This window comes from Silene latifolia, chromosome 7 (genome assembly GCF_048544455.1).
Source record: "Silene latifolia isolate original U9 population chromosome 7, ASM4854445v1, whole genome shotgun sequence".
Classification (NCBI taxonomy): domain Eukaryota; kingdom Viridiplantae; phylum Streptophyta; class Magnoliopsida; order Caryophyllales; family Caryophyllaceae; genus Silene; species Silene latifolia.
In genome coordinates this window covers 2,597,527-2,609,177 of record NC_133532.1, presented here as the reverse complement: position 1 = coordinate 2,609,177, position 11,651 = coordinate 2,597,527, and positions in this window count along the sequence as shown.

The window sequence follows — 11,651 nt, the reverse complement described above, 5'->3', positions numbered from 1 at the left end:
TGAAGAGGCCTTATGTTGCTCCTACTGCTTCCCAGAAGAAGCAGAAGTTCGAGGCTCGTCCGTATGCTTCCCGTGATCAGAACCAGTTCAAGAAAAACGAATGGTGTTTTCGTTGCGGAAAAGCTTACCACCCGGGTACGAGTTGTGCTCCTGGTACTCCTATCACATGTTTCACGTGCAAAGCTCCGGGACACAAGGCTGTTGATTGTCCCCAGAAGCCTAAGTTTGATACTCCTAAGGTTGAAACCCCGAAGACTGGTCGAGTCGTGCTGAAGCAGATGCTAATCCAGATGTGGTTACGGGTACCTTTCTCGTTCATTCTTTATCTGCTTTTGTTCTTTTTGATACGGGTGCATCGATGTCTTTCGTATCCGAATCCTTTTCCGTCCGTGCTGGACTCTCTTCCTCGTCATCCGTTCATACCTCTATATCCCTTCCTACGGGTGAGATTGTTTCTTGCTCCGTTCTTTTCAAGGACGTACCTGTCTGTATCGCAGGGGCGATCCTTCCTGCCGATCTCGTCCAATTCAAACTCGGAGAGTTTGATGTGATTTTGGGTATGGATTGGTTATCTCGCTATGACGCTAGGTTCCTATGTCGTGATCAGAAGATCGTGCTTAAGAGTCCCACAGGTTCGAGGGTTTCTTATCAGAGTGTTAGGGTTACACCTACGGTCAAGTGGGTTTCTGCTATGAAGATGGTTACCATGGGTAGAAAGGGTCATCAGATCTATCTGTGCAGTGTTCATGGTGTTTCAGTTGAACCTAAACTTGAGGATATCCCTGTGGTTAGGGAGTTTCCCGATGTCTTTCCCGAGAATCTACCTGGTATTCCTCCTGAGCGAGATGTAGAGTTCTCGATTGAGTTGCTACCTGGGACTGGTCCCATTTCGAAAGCTCCTTATCGTATGACACCAGCTGAGTTACAAGAACTCAAGAAGCAACTTGAGGAGATGATCGATAAGGGTTTTATCAGACCGAGTGCTTCGCCGTGGGGTGCTCCTGTTTTGTTCGTCAAGAAGAAAGATGGTAGTATGCGTTTGTGCATCGACTATCGTGAGTTGAACAAGGTTACTATCAAGAACAAGTATCCTTTGCCGAGGATCGAGGATTTGTTTGATCAGCTTCGTGGTGCTAGTGTGTTCTCGAAGATCGATCTGAGGTCAGGTTACCATCAGATTCCAGTTAGGAATGAGGATATTCCTAAGACCGCCTTTCGTTCGAGGTATGGCCACTATGAGTTCGTGGTGATGCCGTTTGGTTTGACGAACGCACCTTCCGTTTTCATGGATCAGATGAACCGCACTTTCAGCGAGTATTTGGATAAGTGTGTCGTGGTGTTCATAGACGACATACTGATTTACTCGAGAGATGAGGCTGAACATGAGAATCACCTTCGTGTTATCTTGGAGACTCTGCGTAAGCAGAAGTGGTATGCTAAGTTCTTGAAGTGCGAGTTTTGGTTAAAGGAAGTTACCTTCTTGGGTCATGTGATATCTGGCGATGGAGTTATGGTTGATCCGTCGAAGATCTGAGTCGTGGTCGATTGGGAAGGTCCAAAGAATGTGAACGAGGTTCGGAGTTTTCTTGGTTTAGCTGGGTATTACCGTCGGTTTGTACATGATTTCTCTAAGATTGCAAGACCGATGACTCAGTTAATGAAGAAGGAATCCAAGTTCATTTGGATTGAGGCTTGTGAAGCTGCCTTCCAGGAGTTGAAGAAAAGGTTGACTACCGCTCCTGTGCTGACTCTACCGGAAGAGGGTGTTGAGTTCGATGTTTTCTGCGATGCGTCAAAGTTTGGGTTGGGTTGTGTCTTGATGCAGAAGGGTAAAGTTGTGGCGTATGCTTCCCGACAGTTGAAAGTTCACGAGACGAACTATCCGACTCACGATCTTGAGTTAGCAGCAGTGGTGTTTGCACTTAAGCTGTGGCGACACTACTTGTATGGAGTCTCTTGCAACTTTTATACGGATCATAAGAGCTTGAAGTATATCTTCACTCAGAAAGATCTTAACATGAGGCAGAGACATTGGTTAGAGCTGCTTAACGACTACAAGATTGAGCTACAGTATCATGAGGGTAAGGCAAACGTGGTTGCCGATGCTTTGAGTCGCAAGGTGTGTCATGCTATGAGATCTGTGTTGGTATTACCTGATGACTTGAGTCGAGAGTTCCACAAGATGAGCCTTGAGGTAGTTCTTCCTGGTACTTTAGATTTGAGTGCGATGGTTGCTGAACCCGAGATCCTCCATGAGATCCGAGTTAAGCAAAGAGAGGATGAATATCTAGAAGGAGTTCGAGTCGCTATAAGCGAAGGACGTGCCAAAGACTTCGACGTTGAACCTGATGATGGTCTACGATTCCATGGTCGTTGGTGTGTGCCTAGTTGTGAGGTCTTAAAATGTAAGATCCTCAAAGAGGCTCATAGTACTCCATATTCGGTTCATCCTGGTGGTGATAAGATGTATAAGGATGAAGGAAATGTAGATTCATAAACATACTAACATACTCATATATGTCAAAATTAATTTGTCATAAAATTAAATACGGATTTTATGCATGCAAACAATAATATAAGAGAAGAGAAATAATGTCCTTACATTGTAGATTTCGGATTTAAGGGCACAAAAGAGATCACCTTTCTCTTTTGATCTTGAGCTTTCCCTTATGGATGAACAAGCTCTAAGTATAAGATCTCTCCCTAAGCTTTATACCCAAGGCTTTCTCTTAATTTAATTAATATTACAAATACTAGTATAATATTAATCATGTGAAAAATTTGAACCAAAAATGTTTGGTTTTTAAGCTCTCAAAACTGGTTGAGAGAATAGAAGAGGAAGAGAGATTATTTTTGTCTCACTAAAATAATTTTATGATTAGAATGAATTATATTTTTCCACACACTACTCCATATAGTGAATAATAGAAAAATAAGAAAAAGAACCCTTGTTCTTTTCTATGTAGAACCGGGTAGGGTGAGGGGAATTGGCCTATGCATGGCCTTTGTGCTCTTACACAAAAGGCACTAGGTATGCATGCCTAAATTAGAGTAATTATCATTATGCTTACCACTAACTTAAACAAACACAATATTTGTTTAAACAACCTCCCATTTTCGGCACATATGATAATATGAGATCCATATTATTTTTGTCAAATGTCAATATGTCACATGTCATATGTGACATAAATTTGTTATGTAATTTTTAACATGTTAAAAATCAACGTATTAATAAAAATACGTCACATACAAAAATTGACTTAGTAATTTCATAATTACTTGTGCCAAAATATTTTACCGTTTATAAATCGCATTTATAATAATTCATTCAAATCCAATTGTTTCTTTAAACAATAATTTCATCCGAGTAATAATTTGATTACTCGATCAGTATCTCATTTAATCACATTTCAATTTGATACGTAAATTTTACTTCCAAAATCGTCCGTCAATTTTTCAAGTAATTTAATTAACTCGTAACATTATACGATTAATTAAATGATCAATTAAGAGTATCGCCCTATAGGTATGACCTAGGGGTCAATCGATCACCACCGTCACACGTAAAGTAATGTCAAACTCTAGTCGACCAATCATTACCGATATATGTTGACCGGTTGTGATAACAATATTACTTCCCAATTGTATTCTTTAAAATGAGATTTAATAATGATATTTAAATCATGTAATCACACTATTGTTGAGGACACATTTCCCAACAATCTCCCACTTGTCCTCGACAAGTGTGCGTTACCAATTCTCTTGTCCTATTACTATCTCCCACTCAATGCAAGGTGTCTTTCAGGTCGTACTTGCAAGTGATCATATCGTGAGTGGTTTCCTCGATCTGGAGAATAACTGATTGACCGGATTTATCCACTCTGGATACCTTCCGAGCGTGGCCACGCATTTCGATTCATTACTCCTCGAGTGGCCCCGAGATATTGTTTTAACCACGACAAGGGGATGGACAATTCCTATCGCACTCATTCCTTCGACTAGCACAGACCATCATAACCCAAAATATGCCCATTTGACCCCATTTACGAAGGTCGTAGTAACACAAATCAAAGTTAATCTGAAACTGTGCCATCTTAGGTGAATAGTCTTTAGTCAAAAGAATCGACTCATTTGAATACTATAGTAGCTCTCGCCACGACCAGGCTATATAAATTGCCAGAACTCTATAAGCGGTCATAAGGCTCGACAAAATGTTCCTAACAGTCTGCCTATGTGATCGACTAGTCATCTCACATGACTCTATGGCACTTGAACTTGCCATCAATCGCATCACACTCTAGTTACTTCGAGACGTCACCTCAAACAAGTAACTATGGGCAAATACAATGTTAATCCGTGTTCACTTTAACGGGGTTCAATTGTCTCCACAACCCGTTTGGATGTAACAAGGTATAATAAAAGAGTTTTAAAATAAAACTCGAACGACAAATGCGATTATCACACATGAATAGTCACTTTGCGATTACTATTTCATATTCTATAATCTAATTTGATCTTGTACGTAGTTGTTCATTTCAATTCAATTGAAATGACATGACTCATCATGTTTAGCCTTTGAGAAAGCTTTGGTTAGTAGGTTTTATCAACTTCTTGTACCTTACTCAACCTTACTACATACTCGTTTTCCTTTGTAATGTATACATTTGCATCACAAAACTTTCTGAGTACGTGTCGAGATCCAATCAAGACATAGATCCTTTAGCCTACGAATAGCTCCCACTTTGTTTTCACGAGTGTGTGGGACTCATCTTCTTGCACATCTCATGATTGCAAGTGTACTCAATTTCCGTTATAAATATCTCTTATTGTTCTTTATTGTCTAGAACGATTCTAGAAAATCTACTTCTTAATTAACATAGCCACAATGGTATCTTAACCATCCTAATGTGTTTTGATTATGGTTTTGTCGGAAACCATGCGCAACCTCAATTGTCAATTGTCACTTGTGTAACACCCTTACACAAAATTGCATCATAAACACTTTGCTTTACTTCCTTAATGCTTCTTCAAACACTTAAGGGTAATCTTTATATACTAGGTAAAGATTACTTAAATTCGATTTTGAAAACAGTTCATCATACTCAAAGTATATGAAGTGTTATACATCATTACTTATTTAATTGATCCGGCAGCGGAAGCAAATGGAATCAATCAAATATGTTCAATTTAATTGAACTAGTCATGAATCTTATTAACATAAGACTTCTTACTGACGCTGATATCATGTGGATTTATATTCATAAATCCGGATATTCAAGATGTATTATAATACTCCAAAAGTCTTAAATCATTCTCAATGATCAATATGTCATCCACATATCGGACTAATTAAAACTTCCGTAACTCCCACTAAAATCCATGTATAAACACAACTTCTCGACTTATCGAGAAATGTTTTATCACATGATCCAAAAATGTTGATTCCAACTCATTGATGTCCTACTTAAGACCCTCTCTTAAGTTTCACATTATCTTAGGATTGCAAGAATCTTCAAAACTCAAGACATGTATTGAATACATTTCTTCTATTGAAGAAGTGGGTTTTAGATTCACTCGCTATGTATTTCATAACCTCATAATGAAACACAATCCCTAAGAAGATCCAAATAGACTTAAGCATTTCAATTAGTGCAAGACCCTTTGTCACTAATCAACCAATCTTGCTTTGAAATATCTCTTTATTAGTGCAAAACCCTTTGTCACTAATCAAGCCCTTTCGTTTCGGATTTTCACGGCTCTAGGCCTTGTATTGAGTTGTGACTTAAACACTCTTATGTAAGTCATATGTTCATTACTTTCTAGAAGTAATCAACTTGAATCAACCAATTTCTTTTGTAAGTTATAAGCTTTTTACTTTCTTAAAAGTAGCATGAATTCATCATTTTTAACAAGTGACGAATTTAACCTCCTAGGTTTTAAAGAAACAATATTTTACACAAAACGTCTCATGTAGCCAAGAAAGACCAGTTTCTTGCAACATAACATTCTCTGTGGCATTCTTTGTGGCTCTTAAATAATTTCTCCCACTCTGTCTTCTAAAATAAACTTGTATTTTAGAAAGACAGCTTCACGAGCCGCAAACTCGTCGTACTCGTGAGAAAAGAAAGGGAAAAATGAGCATTTGTTTCTTGTGAAAACTTACAAGCATGGTACCCTTACCATTTCATATCTCATATGTTTTGATGTAGTGGAAAAATAATTTAGACAAAAATGATAAAATCCCCAAAAGGATCAAGTAACTCAAAGTAACTTGATTGAAGTTCAAACCATATCGAATAGCGTTTGATTTCTTATCCAACCACACATTATTCCATAATGCGTGCTAAGAGAGATTAACTTGTGATACTATATCACATTTCCTTTGGCTTACATCAAAGTCTTCACTTTGATAATCCTATCACGACTAAATCGTGATTCCTTGAACTCTTCGAAATTCTTCAAAGATTTCTCTATTTACCTTATTAAGTGAACATATTAGCGTCAACTTAAATCGTTGGTAAAAGAAAATGATCAACCTATTTTGGATCGATGATTTACAACCTCGATCTCCTTTTCAACCAAAAGGCACGAGACATCTTGCTTTGAATACAAGATACGCATAAACCATTAACAATCTAATGGTTTCAAGAGTACTCGATAACTCTTTGCGTTCATCATTCCAAAATTTAAGGTTTTGATCTTGGGTTACCAATTTGAGTCTTGCATCATCTTCATGATATATATTATTCTAGTTTGGTTTAGAATATATTCACCTTGATAATGGGCTAGCCATACATCAAATCGTGGTGTATAGGGTCACAAAAGTGAAACCTCTTTTGTATCGTAACAAGTTTGTATTCTAATTTAGAGTTTATGTACTTAATAGTCACAATTAAGCACAACTCCAAACCCAAAAACTAGATTTAGTACACAATGACTCTTTCTCTCGACTTCATTGTTGCTAGTCGTTATATTCTAATCATCCTATGTATCAAACATAATGATGAAAACCTCCACTGGTTTCTAATATTGACGAAGTGGTACTAGCAAAATTTATGTTTAATCAAATAAACATTTAAAGAAGAAGGTCCCATTAGATGTCCCACAACTAACTTGTTAATTCTTCAATAATTTGGGGTAGTTTCCTTTCTCGTGTCCAACATTTAAGACAATGGAAACTTTATCGGTCGGGATTGATAGGTTTAGTATCGTCATTCTCAACAACTTTACTTTTAACATTACCTTGTATCAATTCCATTCAAATCTTTACTTCTTGAACCTCGTCCTCATCTTAACGGTTTAAGAGAATGCTCCCACTTATTTCAATGAGTCTTTGCTTTGAGAAGCAAAAATGAATTCATGAAGATTACTCTTCATTTATTCGTTTTAGTCTAAAAACTTTCATTGAAGTGGTTGCGTTATTTTGGTTAATACGAATTCTGAAAATCTAATCACCAAAACAATTTATCGCTTCAAGGTACTTAATTCAATTAAGTATATGAATAACAATCCATTGTAAGTAGATGTGTTAGTCAAGAATCAAAAACCTGTTTGATAATGAATAACTTTTAATCTATACTCTTTACAAGAGATCCTTAACAATGGTTCATTTGAGGGTTTTTAGAAGAAAATTCAAATTTTGTCTTTAGTTACGATGTTTTAATGGAGATTTGAATCAAAATCGAAATGATATCGTATATGAATTGTGGTAAAGAAATATAACAATATAAAAAAAACGGAATAGTGAAAACAAAACATTTATCGTTATATTAATACTTGTAAATAACAAGTAAAGCATTTACATAGTGACCTCTACCCAACTATGATAAATGATTCCAAGACCCAAATTCATATCAACTTAGGCACGGGGTAGCCGATGAAACCCTCATCAATATAACTCGGTGGATTAACCTTTTAATCGATTCTACTTTTAGAACTCTTGGTCGATAAAATTACTCTAATGTTTATCTATAGCCCAAAACACATCAACAAGGGCACGGGGTAGCCGATGAAACCCTTATCAATTACTTTTGTTGAGTTCAATCCAAATTTCGAATAAATGTGTCCATTATTCAAACCCACATTAACTTAGGCACGGGGTAGCCGATGAAACCCTCATCAACATGAATTCGGTGGATTAACATTTATCACCCACTTCCCCTACGTAACAAGTTTTGTACCCCGGGGTAGCCGAGTGCACTCCATCGCGAAATAGGTTTTCATGGTTTCTACTATTTGGTAAGGCTATGTCTCAATTGATTGTTTTAGCGAGAGGTCATGTCAATTTATTATCTATCACGTTTTAAGTGAACTAAAGCGGTGAACTACGATAATTCTAATTGACACGGTCGATAAACTCGATAAAATGACAATGCATGTTTAGTTATGGCGATTTAGCGATGCATGTGACATAAAATAAAATGCAAGCATAAAGATAAATAAATCCTAGTATGGCCTTTCCTAAAATAGAAAAACTATTTAACTATTACATATTCGGAAACCAACTCCATTGGTCCCTTGAACTTCGGTTTTGGCACGCATCTCGAGGTAACACCGTCTTTATGTATCGCCATTCTTGAAGTAATCCGTCTTTGGGAACTCCGGAATGAATAAAATTACATAATAAATTACATAATTTCCAATTATACATTTGTAACTAAAATAAAATAAATCTATTAAATTACAAAACGGTGATACGAGATCACGATAAAATTACAACCGAATCGATATTCCCATACATTTCGGAAATACCAATTAAAATCTAAGGCCATACTAAGTAAAATTACATAATTCAAAATTACATAAATTAAAAATTATGACAATCATAAAGAAAATGCAGCATTATAATATGTATGAACATGCTCAATTTTATGCTAAATCGCCTTTAATTAGCCAATATCGTATATTACTCGGTTTTTACGGATTTGTGTGATTTCAACATTTTATAATCACAAAAAATACATAAACTCATATTTATGCATAAGTTAATTACCCTAACCTCTTAGGACTCAAAATATAGTCTTCACTAATAATTTGACCATAATTAACTTTTATTTACAAAATTGTTCATAAATGGACCAAAAATTACAAAAATAAGCTATTAGACTTCAAATAAATCCCAAAATTTCAAATAAATTTGAAATTTGAAATTTAAATCCATGAACATTCTGGAAAAATTCCATGACACTCATAATGTTCAAAATCTTAGGTTAAAAATTTCGAAATTTTTCCGGAAAAACAATGTTGCGGTTTATCGATTTTTTTAATAAAATAATCATAAAACATGGAAAAATTATTTTCATTAACTTTTCAATTTTAGATCTGAAAAAAGATAATAAAATGCAACATTAGATGTTTTTCCTAAGTCATAGATTATGTTTTATTAATTTTTCACTAATAATGTCACTATTTATGCTATTTTTCTTCAAAAATTCATAAATAATGCTAAAAGACTTCTTTATAGCCAATTATTTTACACACATCTTGTAAAATTTCATCTGACAACATATTAATTTTCTATAACCAGATTCGAAATTTAACTCATATTAACCTATTTTTCCCTTAAATCCGAATTTAATAATGAAAAATTCATTTTTCGAGCATAACAAGTCCAAAAATTATGAAAATTTGCAGGTTATCTCAAAATAATATATGTAACAACATATCCAAAAACCAACTTAAAATTCGAAGTATAGCTAATTTTCGACCCAAAATGACATTTTTACTCATAAAATCACATTTAAATGTCATTATTGTAAATTATGAACAATAAAAATCCGAAAAATTAACCAAAATATCCTAAAACACTTTAGGACCAGAAATATTAACATGCATGTAATAATTTCGTGATATATCATAATAACACAAATTTTACAAGTTTTATTTGTTATTCATATAACTCGGAAAAACTTTTAACCAATTTGCATGCAAACAACCGTGGCTCTTGATACCGATTGAAGGAAATGTAGATTCATAAACATACTAACATACTCATATATGTCAAAATTAATTTGTCATAAAATTAAATACGGATTTTATGCATGCAAACAATAATATAAGAGAAGAGAAATAATGTCCTTACATTGTAGATTTCGGATTTAAGGGCACAAAAGAGATCACCTTTCTCTTTTGATCTTGAGCTTTCCCTTATGGATGAACAAGATCTAAGTATAAGATCTCTCCCTAAGCTTTATACCCAAGGCTTTCTCTTAATTTAATTAATATTACAAATACTAGTATAATATTAATCATGTGAAAAATTTGAACCAAAAATGTTTGGTTTTTAAGCTCTCAAAACCGGTTGAGAGAATAGAAGAGGAAGAGAGATTATTTTTGTCTCACTAAAATAATTTTATGATTAGAATGAATTATATTTTTCCACACACTACTCCATATAGTGAATAATAGAAAAATAAGAAAAAGAACCCTTGTTCTTTTCTATGTAGAACCGGGTAGGGTGAGGGGAATTGGCCTATGCATGGCCTTTGTGCTCTTACACAAAAGGCACTAGGTATGCATGCCTAAATTAGAGTAATTATCATTATGCTTACCACTAACTTAAACAAACACAATATTTGTTTAAACAACCTCCCATTTTCGGCACATATGATAATATGAGATCCATATTATTTTTGTCAAATGTCAATATGTCACATGTCATATGTGACATAAATTTGTTATGTAATTTTTAACATGTTAAAAATCAACGTATTAATAAAAATACGTCACATACAAAAATTGACTTAGTAATTTCATAATTACTTGTGCCAAAATATTTTACCGTTTATAAATCGCATTTATAATAATTCATTCAAATCCAATTGTTTCTTTAAACAATAATTTCATCCGAGTAATAATTTGATTACTCGCATCGTATCTCATTTAATCACATTTCAATTTGATACGTAAATTTTACTTCCAAAATCGTCCGTCAATTTTTTTCAAGTAATTTAATTAACTCGTAACATTATACGATTAATTAAATGATCAATTAAGAGTATCGCCCTATAGGTATGACCTAGGGGTCAATCGATCACCACCGTCATCACACGACGGTAATGTCAAACTCTAGTCACCCAATCATTACCGATATATGTTGACCGAGTTGACAAAGAACAATATTACTTCCCAATTGTATTCTTTAAAATGAGATTTAATAATGATATTTAAATCATGTAATCGCACTATTGTTGAGGACACATTTCCCAACAATCTCCCACTTGTCCTCGACAAGTGTGCGTTACCAATTCTCTTGTCCTATTACTATCTCCCACTCAATGCAAGGTGTCTTTCGGATCGTACTTGCAAGTGATCATATCGAGAGTGGTTTCCTCGATCTGGAGAATAACGATTGACCGGATTTATCCACTCGGATACCTTCCGAGCGTGGCCACGCATTTCGATTCATTACTCCTCGAGTGGCCCTGAGATATTGTTTTAACCCGACAAGGGGATGGACAATTCTATCGCACTCATTCCTTCGACTAGCCACGACCATCATAACCCAAAATATGCCCATTTGACCCCATTTACGAAGGTCGTAGTAACACAAATCAAAGTTAATCTGAAAACTGTGCCATCTTAGGTGAATAGTCTTTAGTCAAAAGAATCGACTCATTTGAATACTATAGTAGCTCTCGCCACGACCA